The sequence below is a fragment of the Vicia villosa genome, linkage group LG3, assembly GCF_029867415.1.
Source record: "Vicia villosa cultivar HV-30 ecotype Madison, WI linkage group LG3, Vvil1.0, whole genome shotgun sequence".
NCBI classification, from domain to species: Eukaryota; Viridiplantae; Streptophyta; class Magnoliopsida; order Fabales; family Fabaceae; genus Vicia; species Vicia villosa.
This window is the reverse complement of record NC_081182.1, coordinates 172,546,043-172,572,704: the sequence shown is the minus strand read 5'-3', so window position 1 is coordinate 172,572,704 and position 26,662 is coordinate 172,546,043. Positions and strand designations below refer to the sequence as shown.

The 26,662-nt window shown below is 34.5% G+C and overlaps 2 long non-coding RNA genes across 2 annotated transcripts; both read right to left on the bottom strand.

Annotated features, from left to right (window-relative positions):
- Positions 1–12,399: 12,399 nt before the first annotated feature.
- LOC131656920 (uncharacterized) lies at positions 12,400–13,633 on the bottom strand. The gene is made up of 3 exons (XR_009300377.1): positions 13,226–13,633; positions 12,911–13,123; positions 12,400–12,760 (listed from the first exon to the last, which is right to left on the bottom strand). It is a non-coding gene; the product is annotated as an uncharacterized LOC131656920 (long non-coding RNA).
- A 930-nt stretch (positions 13,634–14,563) lies between these two features.
- LOC131656922 (uncharacterized) lies at positions 14,564–16,787 on the bottom strand. The gene is made up of 3 exons (XR_009300378.1): positions 16,595–16,787; positions 15,969–16,061; positions 14,564–14,794 (listed from the first exon to the last, which is right to left on the bottom strand). It is a non-coding gene; the product is annotated as an uncharacterized LOC131656922 (long non-coding RNA).
- Between the last annotated feature and the right edge of the window lie 9,875 nt (positions 16,788–26,662).

Genomic DNA, 26,662 nt, shown 5'->3' with positions numbered 1-26,662 from the left:
ATATCATAACCATTGTCACTTAATTGACTGATAGATAAGAGGTTATGAGTTAATCCTTCTACAAGAAGTACATTAGAAATGGAAGGAGAGTTACCAGACTTTATAGTTCCAGAGCCAATTATCTTGCCCTTCTGATCTCCTCCAAACTTGACTTCTCCTCCAGACTTAAGCACCAGGTCTTGGAACATAGACCTTCTTCCTGTCATGTGTCGCGAGCATCCAGAGTCCAGGTACCATGACATGTTGTGCCTTGTCCTTTTTGCAGTCAAGGATATCTCTTCAGAATCTGATTCTGATGTAGATTCTGATCCGTCATCTTCTGTCGCCATCAGCGCACAGTTGGCCTGCTCATCTTCTGAATCATCTTCTGACTCATCCCAGGTTGCCATAAGACCTTTCTTCTTATGAAACTTTTTCTTGGGACTTTCCTTCTGAAGATTTGGACATTCATTCTTGTAGTGTCCAGGCTCATTGCATTCATAGCACATGACCTTCTTCTTGTCAAATCTTCTTTCATCAGAAGATTCTCCACGTTCAAATTTCCTTGAACTTCTGAAGCCTCTGAACTTCCTTTGCTTGCTCTTCCAGAGTTGATTTACCCTTCTGGAAATCATGGACAGTTCATCTTCTTCTTCAGATTCTGATTCTTCAGGATCTTCTTCTTTGGCCTGAAAAGCGTTAGTGCATTTCTTGATATTAGATTTTAATGCAATAGATTTACCTTTCTTTTGAGGCTCATTTGCATCCAGCTCTATTTCATGACTCCTCAAGGCACTTATAAGCTCTTCCAGAGAAACTTCATTCAGATTCTTTGCAATCTTGAATGCAGTCACCATAGGACCCCATCTTCTGGGTAAGCTTCTGATGATCTTCTTCACATGATCAGCCTTGGTGTATCCTTTGTCAAGAACTCTCAATCCAGCAGTCAGAGTTTGAAATCTCGAAAACATCTTTTCAATGTCTTCATCATCCTCCATCTTGAAGGCTTCATACTTCTGGATTAAGGCAAGAGCTTTTGTCTCCTTGACTTGAGCATTTCCTTCATGAGTCATTTTCAAGGACTCATATATATCATAGGCCGTTTCCCTGTTAGATATCTTCTCATACTCAGCATGAGAGATAGCATTCAGCAAAACAGTTCTGCATTTATGATGATTCCTGAAAAGCTTTTTCTGATCATCATCCATTTCTTGCCTTGTTAGCTTTACGCCTCTGGCATTTACAGGATGTTTGTAACCATCCATCAGAAGATCCCATAGATCACCATCTAGACCCAGAAAGTAACTTTCCAGTTTATCTTTCCAGTATTCAAAGTTTTCACCATCAAATACCGGCGGTCTAGTATAACCATTGTTACCGTTGTATTGCTCAGCAGAGCCAGATGTAGATGCAGGTGTAGGTGTAGACTTTTCACTTTCATCAACCATCTTTTACTGAAGCGTTTTTCTCTTCCTGAATCTTTTCTAAACACGGTTAAGTGCTTGCACCTTAGAACCGGCGCTCTGATGCCAATTGAAGGATAGAAAAACACTTAGAAAGGGGGGGATTGAATAAGTGTGACTTTAAATCTTGGACGATAAAAATAAATTGCACAATTATTTTTATCCTGGTTCGCTGTTAACGAAGCTACTCCAGTCCACCCCCGCAGAGATGATTTACCTCAACCTGAGGATTTAATCCACTAATCGCACGGATTACAATGGTTTTCCACTTAGTCCGCAACTAAGTCTTCCAGAGTCTTCTGATCACACACTGATCACTCCAGGAACAACTGCTTAGATACCCTCTAAGACTTTTCTAGAGTCTACTGATCAACACGATCACTCTAGGCTTAGTTCACTCCTAAGACTTTTCCTAGAGTATTCTGATCCACACGATCACTCTAAATCCTTACAACTTAATGTAATTCTAAGAGTATTACAAATGCTTCTTAAAAGCGATAATCACAACTGTGATATTTCTCTTAACGTTTAAGCTTAATCTCACTAAAATATTACAACAGCAATGTAGTGAGTTTTGATGAAGATGAAGATTCTGAGTTTAGATTTGAACAGCGTTTCAGCAAGTTAATTTGAATTGTATTTGTTCAGGATCGTTAACCTTGCTTCTCATCAGAACTTCATATTTATAGGCGTTGAGAAGATGACCGTTGAATGCATTTAATGCTTTGCGTGTTCCGTACAGCATCGCATTTAATGTTATACGCTTTTGTCAACTACCTCGAGCCTTGTTCACGCTGTGTCTACTGACATAGCCTTTAGTAGCTTTTAACGTTCCTTTTGTCAGTCAGCGTAGTCTGCCACGTGTACTTCCTTCTGATCTGATGTTTGTGAATACGACGTTTGAATATCATCAGAGTCAAAACAGCTTGGTGCATAGCATCTTCTGATCTTCTGATCTTGAAGTGCTTCTGAGCGTGATACCATCTTATGATCTTCAGTGCTTCTGATCTCATGTTCTTCTGATGCTTCCATAGACCCATGTTCTGATTCTGCTTCGACCATCTTCTGATGTCTTGCCAGACCATGTTCTGATGTTGCATGCTGAACCATTTGAGACACATCTTCTGAGCGCTGAATTATGCGTACTCTTTATATATATTTCCTGAAAGGGAAATTGCATTGGATTAGAGTACCATATTATCTTAAGCAAAATTCATATTATTGTTATCATCAAAACTAAGATAATTGATAAGAACAAATCTTGTTCTAACAAAGGATCTATGAGGGCTTGTGTTGTGAAACAAGGATGTGTTTGGATTAGCTTTTTGCCTTTGATTGGATAATACAAAGACTTTTGTCTGGTGTGCGAGCTGACACAGCAGATTAAGAGGTCGAGTATGTTAAGAGAGAACAATGAGTTTCTGGTGAATACTAGAAAGAGCTGGAAGTTGGATATGAAATTGGTAAGTCTGTTTGTTGTGGGAAATCAGAGTGCACATCAGAAGCGTGATATGACGCGGTTCGTGTGTGTATGAATTGTTAAAGTTCAAATTTTGGACAGTGGATGTGGTAGGAATTATAAGACCACCAGATGTTTTGGTTACATGTTTGACTGCTATGTCTCGGCATGGTTATTTGGATGTTGTGCGACCGGGTTGTTGTCTGTGTCTTGGTTATTTCTTGTGTTTTGGTGTTAGTCGATGAGTGCATTGTATGGGCATTGCATCTCATTGTCGTTGTTGTATTTTGGTAGTTTGGCTTTTAGCTAGAGTGATTCTTTGTTGGTGCTGATTGTGTCGTTGCTTCCGTGGCTTAATAGTTGGTTAGTCGGATGCGAGAGCGTATCCAAGTTTGTTTGTGTTTGGGATATTTCCGAGGACGGAAATGTTCTAAGTGGGGGAGAGTTGTAACGCCCGGAAAATAAGTATATTCTTAATTTGGACGTTTGTGACGCTTATTGGAATTTTACCGTTTTTGGAGTTGTTTCAGTCGGTATTAGTTCGGGATGGCGGACTAATATTTAATTGAAGGTTTTCATATTTTTGGTACTAGAAATATTATTAAGGTAATATTCTGTGTTTTGGGGTTTTTCTGAGCAATTGAGTTTGGACCGTAAAGTGAGAGATTTTGTAAAGTGGCTAAGAGATATTTATGGGAGAAGAGATAAGAGGGGAAAAAGGATAGAAAGAAAGAAAAAGAAAAACAGAAAAGGTAAGAAGAGAGAAAGAAGAAGAGGAAAAGAAGAAAAAGTGGAGATTGGTGGTTTTTCATCCGAATCGAGTTCCGATCGTCGCTATAGTCGGGTAAGGGGGTGAATCTAATTTATCTTGGATGTATGATTCTTATAGTCTTGTTCTTGTTTTGTTCTTGTTCATCTTCTTCATCCTTTCCATATTTTCCATTTTTCTTGTTTTGTAAGAAGTTGTGAGGTTTTCATGATTTAGTAAGATTCAAACATGTCTTGGTTGGTATTTTGTATAGAATCATATCCTTGTTGTGTTATGGTGATTGATCATGTTTGTTTTCCATTTCCATGGCTTGTTTGAGTTTGGAGATAATGTTAGGGTTTGAGAAAGATTGATGAATCAACCATGAAAAGTTTGATGTTAGGTTGTTTCTATGATATATATCTGTTGTATTGATGTTATAATGATGTTTTGGAGTGGTTTTGGTGGGTATAAGGGGCTTGAGACAGTTCTGTTCGTGCTGGGATTTTTCTGGTTTTCCTCAGGTCCGCTAAGCGGAGTTTTCGTTGGTCCGTTTCTGGAATTTCCGCTTAGCGGCCTAATCGGCCCGCTGAGCGGCCAACAACATTTTCTGTTTTTCCAAAACTTTGAAACTTCGAAACTCTTGGACCGTAACTCCGATTTTGTCGCCGTTCGAAGCGTTGGAAAGCTAACGCAATGAACTATACTATGATCTAATTAAATGATTCATAGGATGTAGTCTCCTATTATTTTTATTAGGATCAAGTGGTGAACTGTGTAGTATGTTCATTTATCCAAACTTTGAAAGCTTGTAACTTTTGATCCGTAACCCTGTTTTATACGCCGTTCGAAGCGTTAGGAAGCTAGTTGGATGTTCTATATGATGGTATAGGCTTGGTTAGATTGTGATTAATTGGTTATGGGGTGTTATTGATAAAAACACATAACTGTTTATATGCGCAATATGATTGGTAAATAATCATAGTGCTTGGTTGCAATTGTTGTTTTGGTGTGGATTAACATGAAATCATGTTCATATGTGTTATGTATTAATGAATGTTCATTCTTGATATGTGACGATGTTTGGTTGTTTGTTATTAACATGATGTGTGGCCTTATGGCAAGTAATTGTTGTTATGAAAACGATGTATTATCATTGTTGAATTGTTGTTATTACAACTTGTTGATGATGTATTGATGGAGTTGTGGGCCAATGGCCAATATTAATTGATGTGATGCAATTATGCGATCATTTATGCCGATGTGGCTAGTATGTTTTGACGGTGAATGTGTGCTGTGTGCTTATTAATGCCTGTGTGGTAATTATGGTGTGATATAATTGATAACGATGTTATTAATTGGTGATGTATCCTTTTGGATAGAATATAAACGGTGTAACGTGGGTATGTGACCGTGTTATATTGTTGATGATGTTGTTGTCGTGTAATAGAGTCATATATTTGCACAGCATAACATTTCATTACGTTAATGGCAGAATGCTATTAGCAGGTGGCCTGAATTGGCAATTATTACCAGTGGGGGCTTAATGCTCGGTAAAAAGGTGTATTTGCCTGAGTGGCAAGAGGTCATCAGTGGGGGCTAAATGCTCGATGACATTTAGTCGTAGCTTACTGCTCGACAAAGGTGTATTTTCCTGAGGGAAAGAAGTCCCAGCATAATGCTCGGCAAAGGTGTATTTGTCATAATGACAAGTAGGAGTTTTACTCCGGATTTGGTACCACATGCATATGCATAGTCGAGTCTCATTCATCATTGTCTGTCTGTATAACTTTATGTTATCATTCATGTGTCACATTACTTATATATTGATTGTGGTTGAATGAGTGGATTACTTTGTTGTATGATTCTTGATGATACTTGTTGGCATTACTATAATTGTCATGCTTTCATTATGAATTATATTCTCACCCTTCTGCTGATTTGATGCTTGAGTGGCATCCTGCAGATTAGCCGCTTTGGGAGTCTTTTGGAAGAGGTAGTTCTCCAGTTGGTCTTGTCGGTCGCTCTGATATGTAACACTGGGTAGTCGGGAGTCTGTTGTTATTTATTTGTATATGACTCTTTTGAACATGTATATGTGATAACGTGCCATTGTGTATTGTAAACACTTTATTTTGGAAAACTCCTCTTAGAGAGTGAGAGCTATACGTATATATATATATATATGTTCATATCTTCCGTGTGTTATGTATCATGTTATTGGCAGGTGTGTATGCTTTTGGCATCAGTGATGTCCGTTTGTTTTCTAGGTGTTTGTTTGATTACTTAGTGTAACATCCTAATTGTGTTGTATGAAATTTTAATACTCTGATATTTTCTTGCCTAAATGCTTTGGGTAGAATTGGGGTGTTACACTTATTACATTTGTACAGGGTCGATCCTGAACTTAGGCATTGAAGTGATAAGTTTGCAAGTCCACCTCTGTGTCACCGTACTAAAAATTGGAGTTGTCGGTTCAAAATCCCTCGTTCATCAACTATTCTCAACTGTCTATAATTCCTGAATGGAACAAAGATATTTAAATTTTCAAAAAAAATTCTCACTACTAGAAAAACAATATTTAGTGTCGGCTGTATATCAACACGAAAGGGATAAAAATCGACACTACAAGCTGTTTAGTGTCGGATTAGCTTATGTGTCGGGGGCAGGCTAAACGGTTCGAAGTTAACATGTTAGTGTCGGCCTATAAGGCCGTGCCTAAGTTAGCGTCGGTTAAACCGAGTCTATATCGAGACTAATCTTTAGCCCACACTAAAGAAGTAAAGTCCACCAAAACATTAGTGTCGGCTAATCGGAGGCTAAAGTCAATTTTTCAAAAGTCAACAAAACCGTTAGTGTCGGTTTTACCGAGACTAAAGTCAAATTTAAAAAAGTCCATAAAACTGGTAGTGTCGGTTTTTCCGAGGCTAAAGTCAAATTTTATTAAAGTCAACAAAACCCGTAGCTTCGGCTACGCCGAGGCTAAAGTCAACTTTTCGAAAGTCAGCAAAAACCTGTAATGTCGCTTGGCTGACGCTAAAGTCAAATTTATAAAGGTCAATAAAACGCTTAGCTTCGGCTTGACCAAGGCTAAAGTTAACTTTTCAAAAGTCAATAATACGCCCAGTTTTGGTTATCCATATAAAAGGCCAAATGTGATATATATTCCAGAGAGCAAATTCAACACAAACTATATTACCCTGTGATATATATGACCCAGTGAATCTGTGATACAAATTTATGAACATTTAGAATAGATTTTGATTAAAATTATGATATCTGACAACTTATACCCTTTTCTCCTGTATGTGAGAAAGAACTAACTAGATAATGAAGCTTTATGGAGAACAATACAATCTAATCGTGATTATTGAGAAAAAATGTTTAAAAAAAATAAGAAGAACATCTATTTTATTTTAACTTAATTTTAAATTTATAAACTTTTACTTTATAATGCCCATCGTTGCTTTTGATCTCATGCTTCAAAGATGTAAACATGAAATACCCCGATAATAGTGCTTCTCTATCTGCACATTTCAAATTCCATAACTTAGTAAATGCAAAGTGGACAAAGCGGAAATGTACATATATCCATAAGATCTGCATAATAACTTATATACATAAACAACTATTATTTACCTGTTAAAGTCATACAACTTACTTTCCTTTGAGCATACATGGCCAATGCCTACATAAAAGCTTGAATTTCAGTATCAATGTTGTTATACTATATATAATTAAGGAAAATAATAAGCATTGGGATTAACTGTCAGTTGAATAAGTGATTAATGCTTAATGGTTAATAAATTGTATGACTTGAATTCGTCCCCCGGTTCAACATCTCGATTTAGATAGACTTTTGAGGAAATGTCGCATTTCCAAAAGCTTACATTAGAGATGTCACACACAATATATTCCTAGAAATATTATGAAAGTTGAGATTCACCGAGTCAACTTTACAAAAGCTTACATTAGAGACGTCACACACAATCATTTAGAATGCATACCTGCATTTATTGCAATGAAGCTTTTTCTGGTGTTGAAGCACCATTGTCGGAGAATATATTCCTAGAAAAAACACACAAGGATATATTTTTTCTTAGAATTTAAGTTGTGTTTAACTAATTAACCTATACCAGTTGTCTTAACTAAAGTAATGACAAAAGACACAACACTTAATTTCTATACCAGCCGAAGAACACATATTTGGAGAGCCAATGAAAAATAGTAACAACTCTACCATTGTAATTTAACTCAGCTCCTAAACATAAATATATATATATCAAAGGGGAAAAATAATAAGAGCTTACGGTGCAATGACAACAATCGATCTTTCACCATCTGTTTTAGGATTTAATCCCAACAGAGATAAAATAATGGTGTTCTCTAATTATTTAGGTGACTGCAAAAGTTAGGATTTGATCGAGTAGTGAAACAAGAGTAATCCAATTCAAAAGCATCTTGACATTGCCAGTTTCTACAATAATGTGATCAAGCATTCATGTATATACATACATATATACATGTTCAACATTTATGTCTTGAGTATTAAAATTCAAAGACACATTAAATTTATGAAATATGTAAATATACCAGCATATGCTCTTCCTGTTCGTAGTTTGCTTAGTTCACCCAATAATGCAGTCATTGCAGACTCCATCTGTGAGGTAGCAGAAGCCTTAATAGTAGGTAGAAACTACAAAATACTGTAGTCATAGCTACAACAAAAAACAGCCCCAAACACTCGGAAGACATTAAAGATCATATTCCGTAAAAATACATTCGAGAATTAGTGTCCAGCAAAAAAAGCAGAGGGAAAATGGAAAAACTATTTAGTAAATTAAATATTTAAGAATTAGTATCGGTCTCACCGATAGTACCGTTTAAAAAAATAAAAAATTATTGAAAAGTTGAACTAATACATATTTAGCGGCGACTAGACCGTGTCAAAATAGTCAAATAATTTTTTTTAATAATTTAGCATCATGTAACGTCGATAAAGCCGTAGCTAATTTATAATAAAAAATAATATTTAAAGATATTAATTGGTTAGGTTGTAGCTTGAGCTTAGTGTTGGTTTGGCCGACACTACATTTGAAAGTTAGTGTCGGTGTCGGTGTCCGATACTAAATCTGGGCAGCTAATGGCTGTTTTTCTAGTAGTGTCTAGACGTTAGCGTAAAACTTAGAACCATATATACTTTTATTTAAAATAAAGTGTTTTATTTATATTGTCGTCTCAACTATAATACATAATAAATTATTAAAATATAAATTTATTCATTATATTTATAAAAAAATGAGGGTTAAATATACGATATCCCCTGTAATATAGGCGAAATTCATTTTACTCCTGTAAAAAAAAAATTAAATCACACCCTTGAAAATGTTAAAATCTATGTCTTTTATCCCTTGTAATATAAACTTTTTTTTTATTTACCTCAGAATTCAGTGTTTATTTTGTATGCTTAGGGGGAACAAAAAATAATATTATAGAGGTGTTAACTGGAGTTTTCGACACCAAGATTATTAGTGAAAGAAAATATCTGTTAAAGATATTATGAGTTTTCTACGAAATAACATGTTTGCTAAAAGCCCATTGAAGTCGCCTCTGATAGGAAAGAGTGTTGGACTTGGACTTAGAAATATTTTCTAAGTTTTATGGTTGATTCAACAAAGAGAAGCGTTCGACAGGGAAGTTGAGTTCGAACAAAGATATAATTACCTTTTGTCCTTATCCATTTTTATCAAAGGTTGCGTGGAGCTCCAAGGCGAAAATAAGGCATGCTGAGTGAAACGTGGCATGCCCTGATCGAAAAACCGTTGAAAACGGTGATTTCAAAGTAGTATATAGAGGAGTCTTAGCATTTAGGATTCCTGTGTTCATTTGTGTACAAAATCTCACCAAAAAACTCAAAGCATCTGCGTGTTGAGAAACGAGTCATTTGAGAATGCACGTATTAACACCATTTTACATTCTTTTTACAGTTTTATGCAACTTGTTATTTCTAGAATTTACATTCTTGCAAATTATCTTCAATTGCTTTTACTTTATTTTCTTTACAAGCTTATAACGTTACTTTAAAGAAACACATCTAGCAAACAAACTTTTCAATAAGAACATAAATGTAGTCGAAGTGTTCTTCATCATCAGGAATAAGTTTTTAAATTTAAAGTACATGTCCTAGGATCAATCTAGTCGATCATGCGAGTAATCAAAGATTCTTGTTTTTGGAAGACTAGCGCTTGTTGTAACACCCCAATTCTACCCCGGTAATTATTAATAAAAATCAGAGTTATAAAATTCTTTTTCAACAAACAATTGAAGTATTACAATTCAACTTAACAACACTATCATGCTATCATAGATACATAACACAAATACTCGGATGAACTAAAATCACATGAATCAACTTTATTAACATTAAGCAGCATAACTACATTAATCAACTCTGATGACATAGCATCTTTTCAACTTAAAACCATTTTAACATCAACAATTACTTTTCATGTATCAACATAGTTATTCAACACTAAAACCAAACAACTAGCGTTCGTCCCCCCAAGTGTTACGTATCAGAGCGACAACCCGACTCGAACAAGCAGCGACTAAATCTTCATCCTTGAGTTACCTGCAGGTTACCAACATAGGGGTAACATTCAAACAGAAGGGGTGAGATATCAACCAATATAAGCAGGTGTATGATAAACAGTATATTAGATCAGGATCATACAAGTTTCACCACTTCATTACAACAACTATACAACGACCAACAAACCACTTAGTAACAACAACAAGCCACTTATTAAATTAACATAACAACTTAATCATCATAACTTAATAGCAACAGCAACTTATAACAATAACAACTTATAACAACAACAACTTATAACAACAGCAACTTATAACAACAATAGCTTATAACAACAACAACAACAACACAATGACAGTCGATAAACAACGAATAATAATAACAACAACTTTAACACGCAACTCAATATGCGACTCAACTATGCAAATGCATGTGGTACCATTTGGAGCAAAACTCTCAACTTAAAAATCCGCCAGGTTATCGAGGCGTCAACAAGGCATAAGCCTTCAACTTATTTTGCCAATCCAGGCCAACGTGGTGAGCATTAGCTCCAACTTAAAAATTGCCAATTCAGGCCAACTTATTAATGTTATGCTATGCATGCGACAACAACCACAACATCAACTTAATCAACACAACACAACAACGACAAAATGAAACAACGGCAAACAACTTAATCAATATTGGTCACAAGGCCGACAACTGCAAAACAACTTAACAACGTTGGTCATATGACCTGCAACTTAATAATGTCCATAAATCAGGACAATTCAACACAATAACAACAACAACTTAATAGAAACTTAACAATTTCATCAACATTGTACCAATAAATAAAGGCACTCATCATATTTCAACACTGGCTATAGACCTACAACTTAGTCTTGCCAATAAATAGGCGCAACAACAACAACAACATAACAACGACTTAGCGTTGGCAATAAGCCTACAACGTTTTATAAGTTCGAAACACCTCTATAAATTATTTTTATTAATTTATTCTACACTCCTAACTCGAAAAAATTATAAAGATATTTATAATTATAATCCAACAGAGTTTTCAAGGAACTCTAAACAATTCTACATCAACCCCTACAACTCTAAAGTGCTCATAAATACTCTACTGACAACTCTTATGTATAAGGTAACTATTATGAATATAATTGGCTAATTGTCTGACTCAAGTAATAATGAAACAACTCTAAAGGTCAAATACTTTCAATTTTAATTTTATGGTTTATCATATTTGACTCTAAACAACTCGAAAAGCAATTCTGACAACCCTATTGACAACTCTAAAAATATTGAAAATAACTTAAATTGGCCAAATAATCCAAATATTTATCTATAACTCCAAAGTATTAAAATTATTACACTAATAATATCAAATCATTATATTTAATATTATTATTATTATTATTATTAATATTATTATTATTATTATTATTATTATTATTATAATGAAAACAAAATATGTATAAAATATGTATAAGCAACTTGAAACTCATTCTCAATTTAACTACTACTAATAAGCAACAGTATTTATAGGCTATCAAAACGCTACAGTAGCGTTATATGTCTCATGAAGAAGTGACGCCATATATGAACACACTACTAGAAATACTCAAATTTCCTGCGGATTTACCTGCGGATTTTATCTAATTTTCCGCAGGAAACACGTTACCTGCGGATTTTCCTGCGGTTTCTCGTCCCCAGCTAAAACCTTCGTGGGTAATATTTTCGGCAGGAAATTCCGCAGGTAATTCCGCAGCTAAATCCGCAGAAAACGTACCGCAGCTAAATCCGCAGAAAACGTACCGCAGCTAAATCTGCAGGAAATATTCGCAGGTAAATCCGCAGCAAATTTTGAATCCGCTGGAAAATCCGCAGGTAATTTCTCTCAAATTTATTAATTTTAAATAGGTGACAACTCTAGCCAATGATGCATTAAGATAAAGCATTATTATAAGATAAAGACAGTAGTAGTTTTGCATCAATATAAAAAAATAAATAAGCCAATTATAATAAAAAATTATTTATATACACAGGGTACTAATATCCATAGCAGAACATAACAATGAACAAACATTGTTCAAATCTCACTACAAGCTAGTGGTGGCTAAGTCTATATTAAACAATAACTAGTTGGTGTAATTAATTAAGAACTGTTACAATTTGCAAATTTAGATTGAAAAAAAAAATGAAAAAGTGGGTCCAACTTACATGTTGAAACTCATTAGACTATCTTATATGTACTTTAGGCTATTGATCAAACTATGATCCTCAACACACATTAACATTTTCTTGATTCATTGTGAAGCTTGGAGTTTGAGTAGCATTGGTGTTTGTATTTGATTCTCCACATATTGCTTCAAGCTGCCTAAAGAATCTGTAGTGTTTAGCATCTTGTCTACTAGCCTTACCTTCCTTTGTTTTCTCGTAATACTTGTACAAATTCTCAAACTTCTCTTTGCATTTGTTTCCACTTTTTTCGGTAGCCAAATTCCTCAGTCATTATCCTAAACAAGTACATCACAAACCTATATTATATATTAAGATTTAATTCCTATACATCAGATCAATGAATCAATATAAATCTAAGACCATGTGATATTTTTATATCACAGAAAGGAGAAAAATTAAGAATAAAAGGGAATCTTAGCAATTACCGTTTGAAAGCTGAAGCATTAGAATGCATAAGGGTGTTCCTTTCTTCAGTAAGTTCCTTCTCAATGTTACTTGGATGAGAGTTTCTAAGAGACAGACTATGACATACCTCTTCTTGAGTTTTGATACTTTAAAGTCCTATATACAACGAACAACATTACTGTACATGCAACTGCCATTAAAGGCAGTCTTTTGATCTTCAAACTTGGTTTTCCCTAATCAAAATGAAAAAGTCATGTTACAAACTGTTCACAGAAAAGAAATCTCTTTAGAAATAACTAAAGTAATGAGTTTGAACAAAAATAGGAGAGACAGACCATCAAACAAGAGAGTCTTTTCTGTGATTGGCCACCTCCGTGATTTGTTTGACTTCATAGAAAACTGAACCCTTTTATTCAGTCTTCATCACAAACACAAACGGCTTGCTGCAACATAAAGTTTCATAAACTACTTCATCTTACAAAACACACATAAAGCAAGGTACTACTCATGCACATGCCTCAAACTAGCACATGTGAATTTCACAAACAAGCTTAGAATATTAGCAATGATTACAAACAAAAAAGCACAACTTTGTTGCTTAATCTTCACTGTGATATAAACTGTAAAGTAACCAAACCTTCAAAAAATAGCAACAAACAACACCAACCAACGCAATACGCAATTTCCGAAAATAACATGAAAACAAAGCTGCATGCAATCTTAAGAGAAAATTGCAATTGATATTGATACACAAAAGGTCTTCATACACAAAATTCAGCTTGACCCAATGAACTCATACACAAAATTAATCAACACAAATGTTCTAGAGCCTTCTATATTAGCCACTGTTAGTTAGGCAAGCTAGGCATAACCAACTATTAGTAGCTAAGTTTCAGTTAATTGCCGTTACAGTCGGTTAATCAGAACTATTAGCATCAAAAAGAACAAGTAGCTAAATAGCTTTTGTTGTCAATTGTTAAGTGCAGATTTCAGAACCTTTCAGTTTCATTCTGACTTGGTTTGCTGCTGTTCCTTTCATTCTGTGGTTAGCACAGTCAATTACAAATGCTTAAAATTCGACATGAATTACTATAGTGACCAACTTGATCATGTATGTATGTAGGTGAAACTGAAAACTTCAAGATACTATCGGCTGTACTTGCGCGAATGGGGTCAATTGCTTTAGTTCACATTGAAGATATATGCAATGCTCACATATTCTTAATGGAACATGCTAATGCGGAAGGTAGGTACATATGTAGCACACAAAGTTGTACACTGTCTAACTTGGCAGCTCAACTTTCAAAAGAGTATTCTAGTCCCTCCATGCAAAGGTAATATTCTTTCCTACCTTCTATATGTATACCGAATTCTGCAGGTTTTTTTAATTCATGTTTCTGATGTTATTAATACATTAGTTGCAGCAAGACTCAGAAAAAATATGACAAGGTTCCTTCTGAAATTTCCTCTGCAAGTTTAATGCAGAGTAGAAATATCAAATGTGAAGTAGTTAAGATTGATGGTTGCCATTAGTCCAATTTAATCAAAGTCTTGAGTCCAATTTATTCATCCCTGCTTAGTTTATGGTTCATATAAGGTCCGACACTAGTTTAAAGCAATAAGATTGGTATATTCAAGAGATGGGCTAAGTTTTTACCTTGTCAAAAATGAGAAAATCTGCTATGAAGCGAGTACAGACAAAGTCTTGTATCTCTTCAAGAGATCCAGGCTCCTGTGCCCCAAACTGATTGCATGGGAATGCCAGAATTTCCAAACCTGAAAATAATAAAAAAGAACAATCTATAAACACGGGCAACAGTTTAACATACCACAAATTCTTGAAGTAGCAGCCGTAGAATGTTTTCTAGGAAAAGGTTCTCATCTTGGGCCAATTTTGTTTGTTTCTGTTAAATCACAAATCAAAATAAACAAACAAAAATCACAACCTTTAATAATGTCAAATCAAAGTTACTACAAAAGAAACACATTTAGAATAAAACTTAGTCCACCTTATTTAAGTAGTTAATATTTCAACCAAAACCAAATATATTTCTAATAGATCTTCTAACAATATTTGATAGGACACTTTAATCAAGGAAATATATATGCACCAGAAACAGGTAATTTCATAACTGATGAATTCAATTTGTAGGCCCATCAAATTTGGAATCCATTGAGTTTTTTTCTTTCTCTCAGTATCAAAGGTGCAGCAGGGACCATATATACATGTTTCTTAAAATAGTGTCTGTCACTGTCTTCAAAAATAGGGACCATACATACTTACTATCTTCTCTTCTCCTTAAAAGAAGAAATTAGATCAAACAGTATTTTAAAATAATCTCAATTAGAACAGCTATTGAGAGAATACTTCTATTAGGGAAAGAAAATAGGTTTCACAAATGTCTATCTTGTGACATATACATATTTACAGCAGTTATTTTTCCAACCTCATACGAAAACCTCGTAATTGGCATCACATGAACCCAAGTTAGAATGACAAGACAACGGAGAATACTGTGAGGCTGAGCTGTGTTTGTGACTCATTGGAAAATCGCAACCTACAAAACCCATATCAACCTCATCACTCTCTATCTCCACAAGTGCCTCACAGAAGAAATCAACATGACAAGGAAGACATAGAGGACCATCATTTCTATATCTATATTCATTCTCAACATCTTCTAAAAGTATTTTAAACAAAGGGTAATTGAATATTTTGATCTTGATTATAAATCTCTGTCTCTCTTTGCTTTTTGTGACACTTGTGTGATAATTTTCCGTAGCTGCCACTGCGAGTACTGTCTTGTGCATCACACAATCTCTTGCTGCTTCCCCATACTCTCTTACACTTCTTTATGAAATTCATCTCTATAGTTTGTTTGTATATATCAAGAGAGTTTAGTTTAGAGTTTAGTTTGTATATATTTCCTTGATTAAAGTTGTTGTACGGACACAAGTCCCTGACATACTTTTAATATACACACTAGTGAGTCCTTTACAGCCTCTCACCTTCAAATCAACCAAATGAATGCAAGAAACCAACATGGAAATGAATAACCAACATGAATTAGACCTTACGTGTTAATTGCGACTGAAAAACCTTCTTTCTACAAGCAATCAAAGCAAAAGGTGGTGATTTCCTTGAAGTTCCTGTTTCGGGTAGCAAGAAGCCTGCAGAAGATGGACCTATAACTGTCAGGTCATTTAAAATTGCAGATGGAAATGATAGAATGAGTAGAGGTTATTGTTTAAATAGAGCAGAATCATTTCCAATGAACACGACAATTAAGTTGACCCAAAGTTGCAAGCAATACTTTCTCCCTTTCAACCACATCAGAGTTTATGAGTGCCAATTCTTCAAGACCATTACTCACTGCCATACCAAGAGCCTTAAGCCCTTCACCAGTTACAAGACAACAACTTTGAAGCCTAAGACTAAAATCATTTCAACAAACACCTTGTTTACAAAAATCACCTAAGTTTAAAATCATCTAATTTCAGAAATGAATAGGAACAAATTTACCACATCAGAAAAAACAGGAACAAAACCCTAGCTATGGAAACTGAAACTCTTGTAACATTCATGATTTCAATTGATTTTTAGCTTAAGCCATAACTTGATAGCACTGGTATTTCGTATTAAAGTGTGAAGATGCGGTGATGGGACTCCGAGGAACGAAATGTATATAATGTCAAGAGAATACCTGAGTTGAAGTGTGAAGATGAAGAAGACCACAACGCTAGGCTCCGGCGAGATTGCGGCAACATAACACCGGCGAAGATGCGGTGGTGGCAACAGAACACGGTTGAACACAAGAGAAGAACGAAGTGATTTTTAGGTGTTTGAAGTTGAGTAGCTACAACGTGAGAGTGAGTGAGTGGTGGTTTCTTAGGTTTTTGAATATTGTTTAAACGTGAGAGTGAGTAATTTGTTGAACAAATTAATGTAACTACAAAAAAAGAACAACGCAGTGTAGTGGCTTAGTGCTTCACATAGTGCAGTTAATAGATTTTACAAGTGGGTTCGATTCCCATCAAATTAAACTTTTACAATTTTATTTTTTAAAATATAAATTCCCATCAAATTAAAATTTTACAATTTTATTTTTTAAAAACTTTCATACCTATTATTTTTTGAGCTTAAAGGTACTGCACAGTGTAAATTTTTTTGAGCTTACACGGTCAATACATCACAACCCTTAAAAATAAATACTTTATAATTAATTAAAAAAAAAAGTCAAATTTTTATATAATTTAACAGTTTAGATTTCATTGACAGTGTAAAACTGCGCAGTGTATTTTCATTAAATCCTTATTTTTTTATAAAACTATCCTATTATTAAAATATAATAAGTTGAAAAATTAAATATATATATATATATATATATATATAATTCAAAATCTACATACCATTTATTTATTTTATTAAAAATTAAGATTAAAATTAAAAATAAAAATTAACTAAAATACATTATAAAAATAATTAATAACATAAAAAAATTAAGATAAAAAAATAAAATTAAACTAAATAAAAAACCACTATAAATAAAATTAATAAAATAGAAAAAATAATGATTAATTTTTTAAAATATTGAAATATGTCAAATCCGTAGATAACACCGCAGGAAATTTTCCTGCGGAATTACCTGCGGATTTTTTATTACAGTTTGGTTTTAATAAAAGTTAATATTACCTGCGAAATTACCTGCGGATTTTATATCAATGATATATATTTGGTTTAAAATATACTTTCCGCAGTAAATTCCGCAGGAATTCCTGCGAAATTTGCTGCCAAATCTAAATCCGCAGAAAATTTATTTATTTTAATAAAGTCTCAGGAAAATCCGCAGGTATACCTGCGGAATATTTTCCGCAGGAAATTCCGCAGGTAATACGTGTATTTCTGGTAGTGACAGTTTTTGATGCATTCACTAGTTTCTACAATGTGATTGCTTCATCTACCAAAACATGGTGGTACATATACGTTATCGATTTCAACACTTGTGCTACAGTACCGATTCAATATATACCTTACCAATACAATTTAATATATATATACCAATAACTTCAAATATATATATATATATATATATATATATATATATATATATATATATATATATATATAATAGGCACTTAGATTAACCTATAATTATTTAATTATATGTCAATTGCTATGCCCCTCGGCACATGGCATGTGTGCCCCTCGACACACTCTTCTATGTGTCCCTCGACACAACTCTTCATCTTCGTGTGTTTTCTGTAGATTCTTATTTTTCTTTCAAGTAATGGTTCGACATATTTCAACAATAATTTTTAGCAAGAATATTCAATCTCAGTATAAATTTTCAGATTCACACAATTTCAACCACAACAAATATAAATTTGACAGTAGCAAATCAAATAATTATCACCACAAAAATCAATATTCACACAACCGAAAATTATAAAAATCCACAATCCCACATACGGTTCATCATATACCCGGTTATAGAGATTGAACGCCACCCTTACCTTGGATTTGGAGTCCGCTCTATAATTTTTCGGTCGATTTCCGCTTCGCCGCAGCTTCTAACTTTTTCCTCGAACTTCTCCGGTCAATTTCCGGAACTGCTTCTCTGCAACTTTACGGTTTCACAAAAGTCTTCCAAACCCTTGTGTTCTGCTACTGATACTAAAAACCTAATTCTCCTCTTATTCCACTTAACCAACATAATTATTATTACTCTCACAATTCTATTGGGCTTATTTCCCACTCCTCCAATATTACTACCACAACCATAAAACCAAGCCCATATGAAATGTCTTATAATTCTCTTAATAATATTATTTCCAATAATATTCTACAACTTAAATCAATTCATCAATTGAATAATACCAACTCGTAAATAATATTTCTCCGACTAGTTTATCTGACTATTAACGGAGCAACTCAAACGACATAATAATCCAATTACGCCTCTTATAATAATCCTGATAATTATCAACTTTGATAATTTCCAACAATTGAATCCTTAATTAATTTAATTAACCAATTAATTAAATTCGGGGCGTTACAACTCTCCCCCACTTAGGATATTTTCGTCCTCGAAAATTCACTTGACACAATCACTCTCAATTCCAAACCACACCTACTCTTTGATCCTTAAGTCGCGGTTGGCAACACCTCGACTACTACTGTTTCGTCATAACAACAACTCAATAATATGCAAATTCAATACATACCTGATAATCATGCAGCACCTTCGCGACATAACCATTAGTAACTTATCAAACATATCAACATTTTAAGTAGCAATCAACCGTATCATACTTATACTTTGATATACAATCTCACATCATCATCTCAGCAACAGATTCAACACCAAAACACATACATAATTCTTATTCCCATACATAGATAAGATTCATTAACGAAGCACCAACAACTTCATTCATCTCGTCGTATCACTCGCACAGTAATATCAAAATAGCCGACTTAATCAACTTTATAATATTATAGTGTATTACTCATCACCTAAGGTAACCAACAACACTATTACTGCAACGGAACCAAAATTATTACAACGCCAACTTAATAGTATCACTCGACTATTAACCACACAACTCATCCTCATCCAACAACTACAAGAACATCCTTATACAATCAACACAATTAACTTGAAACACCGTACTCTAGCACATCATGCTTCAGATGCGCAACTCTGATCATCCATCTTAATTCACCGTCCTTATTAGAGTTTTCTGTCAAATTATATGGTTTGCTTGCTTCAATCAAGTTTCAGACTTTCTTCAACATTCACCGCTTCACGTACCATTAAGATAGCAAGATAAATCCATACGATCCAACACGATTTCGTCTAATACCAACAAGAGATTAAGGGTGATCAGTTCCTCAATTTGTCAATAGATAGCCGACAACCATAACGGAGTACAAACCATCGTTACTAAACCATAATAGTGTTTCATTAAACTTGCACTCAAGTCACCAAAAACATCGAAACTCAATCACTTCCAAAATCATCTGAACAAGCTAACATCGACGTCTTGGAGCTACATACTAATACACCTCCGACGATAACGTTAGTCATAATTCCTTTACATCATTTCTGACACTTCTTATTCTCGGAATCATACAACTTGCATTTCCAACTATGACTCGTGGTTCCAAACACTCAAACAACTTCTACAATTACTCGCTAATATTCCACAACAAGGTCTACAACAATCCGTCACTTAATCATTACTCCTGTGTACGCATCTTACGCAAGGCTACTTAAACAACAACTTCCCAGTCCCTCAGCAATGCTGAACATAACAACTTTCTAAATTCCATCTTATAACAATCATCCTTGTTACCTTATGATTCGGGAAACACCAAACTTCGATAAGACTTGCACCGTCACCATCAGCAGCATGGCAACATCCTACAACTGAAACATATTCGAGAAGCACAACTTCTCCCCCACTTAGCTTCAAACCAACTTCTGCAAACAATCAACTAGCAAGCAAACGAGTATCGACAGTGTTCTACACACTTATCACGTACAAAGGAATAGATAACATTAGACAACACTGGTCGGATGGACCGACCTGCTCTGATACCAACTTGTAATACCCAATTCTACCCCGGTAATTATTAATAAAAATCAGAGTTATAAAATTATTTTTCAACAAACAATTGAAGTATTACAATTCAACTTAAAAACACTATCATGCTATCATAGATACATAACACAAATACTCGGATGAACTAAAATCACATGAATCAACTTTATTAACATTAAGCAGCATAACTACATTAATCAACTCTGATGACATAGCATCTTTTCAACTTAAAACCATTTTAACATCAACAATTACCTTTCATGTATCAACCAATATAAGCAGGTGTATGATAAACAGTATATTAGATCAGGATCATACAAGTTTCACCACTTCATTACAACAACTATACAACGACCAACAAACCACTTAGTAACAACAACAAGCCACTTATTAAATTAACATAACAACTTAATCATCATAACTTAATAGCAACAACAACTTATAACAATAACAACTTATAACAAAAACAACTTATAACAACAGCAACTTATAACAACAATAGCTTATAACAACAACAACAACACAACGACAATCGATAAACAACGAATAATAATAACAACTACTTTAACACACAACTCAACATGCGACTCAACTATGCAAATGCATGTGGTACCATTTGGAGCAGAACTCCCAACTTAAAAATCCGCCAGGTTATCGAGGCGTCAACAAAGCATAAGCCTTCAACTTATTTTGCCAATCCAGGCCAACCTGGTGAGCATTAGCTCCAACTTAAAAATTGCCAATTCAGGCCAACTTAATAATGTTATGCTATGCATGCGACAACAACCACAACATCAACTTAATCAACACAACACAACAACGACAAAATGAAACAACGGCAAACAACTTAATCAATATTGGTCACAAGGCCGACAACTGCAAAACAACTTAACAACGTTGGTCATATGACCTGCAACTTAATAATGTCCATAAATCAGGACAATTCAACACAATAACAACAACAACTTAATAGAAACTTAACAATTTCATCAACATTGTACCAATAAATAAAGGCACTCATCACATTTCAACACTGGCCGTAGACCTACAACTTAGTCTTGCCAATAAATAGGCGCAACAACAACAACATAACAATGACTTAGCATTGGCAATAAGCCTACAACGTTTTATAAGTTCGAAACACCTCTATAAATTATTTTTATTAATTTATTCTATACTCCTAACTCGAAAAAATTATAAAAATATTTATAATTATAATCCAATAGAGTTTTCAACGAACTCTAAACAATTCTACATCAACCCCTACAACTCTAAAGTGCTCATAAATACTCTACTGACAACTCTTACGTATAAGGCAACTATTATGAATATAATTGGCTAATGGTCTGACTCAAGTAATAATGAAACAACTCTAAAGGTCAAATACTTTCAATTTTAATTTTATGGTTTATCATATTTGACTCTAAACAACTCAAAAAGCAATTCTGACAACCCTATTGACAACTCTAAAAATATTGAAAATAACTTAAATTGGCCAAATAATCCAAATATTTATCTATAACTCCAAAGTATTAAAATTATTACACTAATAATATCAAATCATTATATTTAATATTATTATTATTATTATTATTATAATAATGAAAACAAAATATGTATAAAATATGTATAAGCAACTTGAAACTCATTCTGAATTTAACTACTACTAATACGCAACAGTATTTATAGGCTATCAAAATGCTACATTAGCGTTATATGTCTCATGAAGAAGTGACGCCATATATGAACAGTTTTTGATGCATTCACTAGTTTCTACAATGTGATTGCTTCATCTACCAAAACATGGTGGTACATATACGTTATCGATTTCAACACTTGTGCTACAGTACCGATTCAATATATACTTTACCAATACAATTTAATATATATACCAATAACTTCAAAAATATATATATAATAGGCACTTGGATTAACATATAATTATTTAATTATATGTCAATTGCTCTGCCCCTCGGCACAAGGCATGTGTGCCCCTCGACACACTCTTCTATGTGTCCCTCGGCACAGCTCTTCATCTTCGTGTGTTTTCTGTAGATTCTTATTTTTCTTTCAAGTAATGGTTCGACATATATCAACAATAATTTTTTAGCAAGAATATTCAATCTCAGTATAAATTTTCAGATTCACACAATTTCAACCACAACAAATATAAATTTGACAGTAGCAAATCAAATAATTATCACCACAAAAATCAATATTCACACAACCGAAAATTATAAAAATCCCCAATCCCACATACGGTTCATCATATACCCGGTGATCGTACCTGATCAGGAGAATCGTCGCTGGCTGCTCAGAACTGGATCTTTTAGGAATGAGGAGGGGGTGTACCTGCAAGGTACTCTGATGCCAAAGTGAGTAGACGAGAAAAGGAGTGCAAGTACAAGCTAAAAGTGAGTAAGAATTGAATACCTGACCCTCTAGTAAAAGAGGGTATTTATAGCCCCCAGCGCTGGGCCATGATCTCGCTATTGGGTTGGATTTCCAAGCCCAACTAGGAGACTGCCAGGTTTCCTGAGCGGAAATATCGGAGGTGCGTGTGTGCCCTCTGTCCTGGTTAACCGCTCCGAAGTTCAAGGGAGACGCGGTCTTTTAGGGGCCACGTTGGCTCCGTATTATTCGGAGGGTCGGATATGAAGGAGCCCTGCAAGGAGCAAGGTCCTCAGCAATGAGGATGCTCGCGGGGAGCGCCCGTGCCGGACGCCAGCCAGCTTGTGGGGAGAAACTCTGCCGGGCATGATGTGGTTCACGAGGATGATCCTGCCGAGCATTGTGAAGACGGGCATCCTAGACTCGGATGTGTGTCATAGATGAACTTGGGCCTCTGAGGTTTACTGGGCCGAAACTGTGTTGGGCCTAACCTTGGCCCAGTCCAGAACACCCGGTTATAGAGATTGAACCCCACCTTTACCTTGGATTTGGAGTCCGCTCTACAATTTTTTGGTCGATTTCTGCTTCGCCGCAGCTTCTAACTTTTTCCTCGAACTTCTCCGGTCAATTTCCAGAACTGCTTCTCTGCAACTTTACGGTTTCACAAAAGTCTTCCAAACCCTTGTGTTCTGCTACTGATACTAAAAACCTAGTTCTCCTCTTATTCCACTTAACCAACATAGTTATTATTACTCTCACAATTCTATTGGGCTTATTTCCCACACCTCCAATATTACTACCACAACCATAAAACCAAGCCCATATGAAATATCTTATAATTCTCTTAATAATATTATTTCCAATAATATTCTACAACTTAAATCAATTCATCAATTGAATAATACCAACTAGTAAATAATATTTCTTCGACTAGTTTATCTGACTATTAACGGAGCAACTCAAACGACATAATAATCCAATTATGCCTCTTATAATAATCCTGATAATTATCAACTTTGATAATTTCCAACAATTGAATCCTTAATTAATTTAATTAACCAATTAATTAAATTCGGGGCGTTACACTTGTTTACCAATTTTCACAGTAAACAAATTGGCACACCATGTGGGACAGTGCTTTAATTACAAGTTTTTTATTTTTTGTACAGTTTGTAACAAAATTCTCCATTATCCTTTAGTATTTCACGTTGCTGCATGAGACATGGTGTCATACCCAAAATTTGCCCACACTTTTTAGTGACAAAATTTTCAAAATTATTTTTAAAATTGGATTTTATAAAATCTCGGGTTCATTTACATTGACATCCTGAATTTTATAAATATTCGATTTAAATTCTATTTTAAAATATAGTAGTTTACTCTTAAATTGTTATATTTTAATAAATAGAAAATGTTATCCGATGCTTCATATAGTTTCAATTGGCTTTTTATTTCAAATAAATAACATAGCATAACTGGTATGGAAGTAAGGCTTGCAAATAGAAGGTCACGGGTTCAAATCCTGCTGTAGCAACCAGCCTAAAAATTTAATGTTTAGAGTCACCACCTATTCTACCAAGGCGAGTAGGAAACCTCGCGCAGTTAAGAGATCAGGGTAAGATACTATATTCAGGTCGAGGGAAGGTGTTAGGCACCCTTAACCCTTTCCTAAGGTTTGCATTATAACGCTAAGGTTTATGGCTAAAAACATAAAGAAAGATGACAGACAGTTGGCTAAAATATTAGGATTTAATAGCTAAAGAAATGAAAAGGGAAAAATTGAGATTTAAAGTGAATTGAGATTTTAGGGAAGGGGACTCGCCTTGTTGCCAAGTGCCTACGTACCTCCTTATGGAGGATCAGAGTCTACGTAGTTCGGGACAGGGTTGTACGCCTTAGAATTTGAATTTGAGGTGTTTAAAGTTGTTTGGAGGCTTTTTGAATGGCCTGTCGTAGTTTTGAATGAGGATGAAAATCCGTAGTTTGGAATTTGAAGTGTTTTGAATGTTTTGGGAAGTGTTTTAGGATTTGGGCGTACAACCCTGGTTTTAGTATGCACTATTAACCGCGATAATCAATTGATTCAATTACCATAGTCAACAGATTAGTAAGTGTATCGTTACCAATTTTAATCAATCAATTTGATTATCACTAATAACGAATAATGGTGATTTTTAACAAATTTTTAGTAATTAGTTTGCATCGTTACTCCTCGTAATCGATTGATTCGATTAAAAAGGATAACGAATTAGAATAGGAAAAATAGAAAGATTAATCATCGCGACTAATAAGATAGTCGAAATCATTTAATCAAATAGAAATTAATTATATTTTAATTAAATAATATTTTAATTAAAATTATTGTTGACCATAGCGATTAATTGATTTAATCGGAACGAACAACAAATTGTGATTTTAAATATTAATGTCATACATTAATATTAGTGTCATACATTAATATTAATGTCATACATTAATTTATTTATAAAATAAATTATTATTATATGCATGAATATTTAAAAGAATTTAACTAAAATATATAAATTAATTAAAATATAAGTTTATTAGAGATTTTGGTTCAATGTGATCATCACTAAGGTACATGGCATAGGGACTAAACTCTGGGCGTCAGATCTATATGGCTGCTGGTTCTATGGTTCAGATCTGAGGGTTGTATAGTAGATGCTGGGGCCTTAGGCGTATGGGATCAGGAGCTTGAAAAATTCAGAAAAAAAACATATGTGGGGGTGAGGGGTCGAACCCACGCCCTCTCCCTTGACAGCACCTTCGCTTACCATCCCAACCAAACACTAAACGCGTTAAGAGGACGCACTCATGACAATAAAAAAAACAGAGAGAGAAAACACATAAAAATGCGCGCGGAGATTCAAATGGCCCAATATCCTGTTGCCACGCACTCATCTTCTCCACAGAATTTATGATAAACCTGCAACGTTTGCTACAAAATAGCTAGGACTCCCTTCGTAGCAAATTGAAACCAGGGAAATAGCGAATAGAACATGGGCATGTATAAATGTGGCGCGACCTATGCATTCCCTTCGTCCTCACCTTGCGAATCCAGCCATGCTATTATTTCGCCCTAATTTTACTCCTATTGAAAAACCCTAATTCAACCCTAGAAAGCTTGCTCGGACGTTAATGGCAACGTGAGATTAAAACATAAAAACTCCAGTCTAATAACCCAGAAACGATCGCAACATTGAAACAAGACATAATACATGAACAAATTCACATAAAAACGCACGAATTACACCGATCGATCCAAAGTTCCGAGACACATACCTTGGCGAATTGGAGGAAGTTCTGGGGTTGTTGTTGCAGAGTAAGGATCCAAACACCTTCAGAATCTCTCAAGGAACGTTTTGCACCCTTTAATTCCCCTTGCAACCTTCTGATTCTTCAAAACCGATTTGAAGTTTTCGGTGACTTTTTTTTGTTCTTGATGATAGTTCTCTGCCCAGAATTTCGTCCCCTTTTCATTTGCTTTGTGTCATGTACTTATAGGGGATCAAATTAGGTCAACAAAACTATCCAAAAGCCTTTTGAATCAAATCTTGCCAAGCTTGAAAATTTGATTTTATTCTTTTATCAAAACCTTCTATTCTTGTCCAATCTTGTGCCAATCTTTTTTTTCAATCATTTGGTCACGAAATTATATTGTATTCTATCATAAATACTGATTGAAATCAATCCATATGCACCTTTTTAACAAAATATTTGATTTCCCACTTAATTAAATCATTTAAAAATGA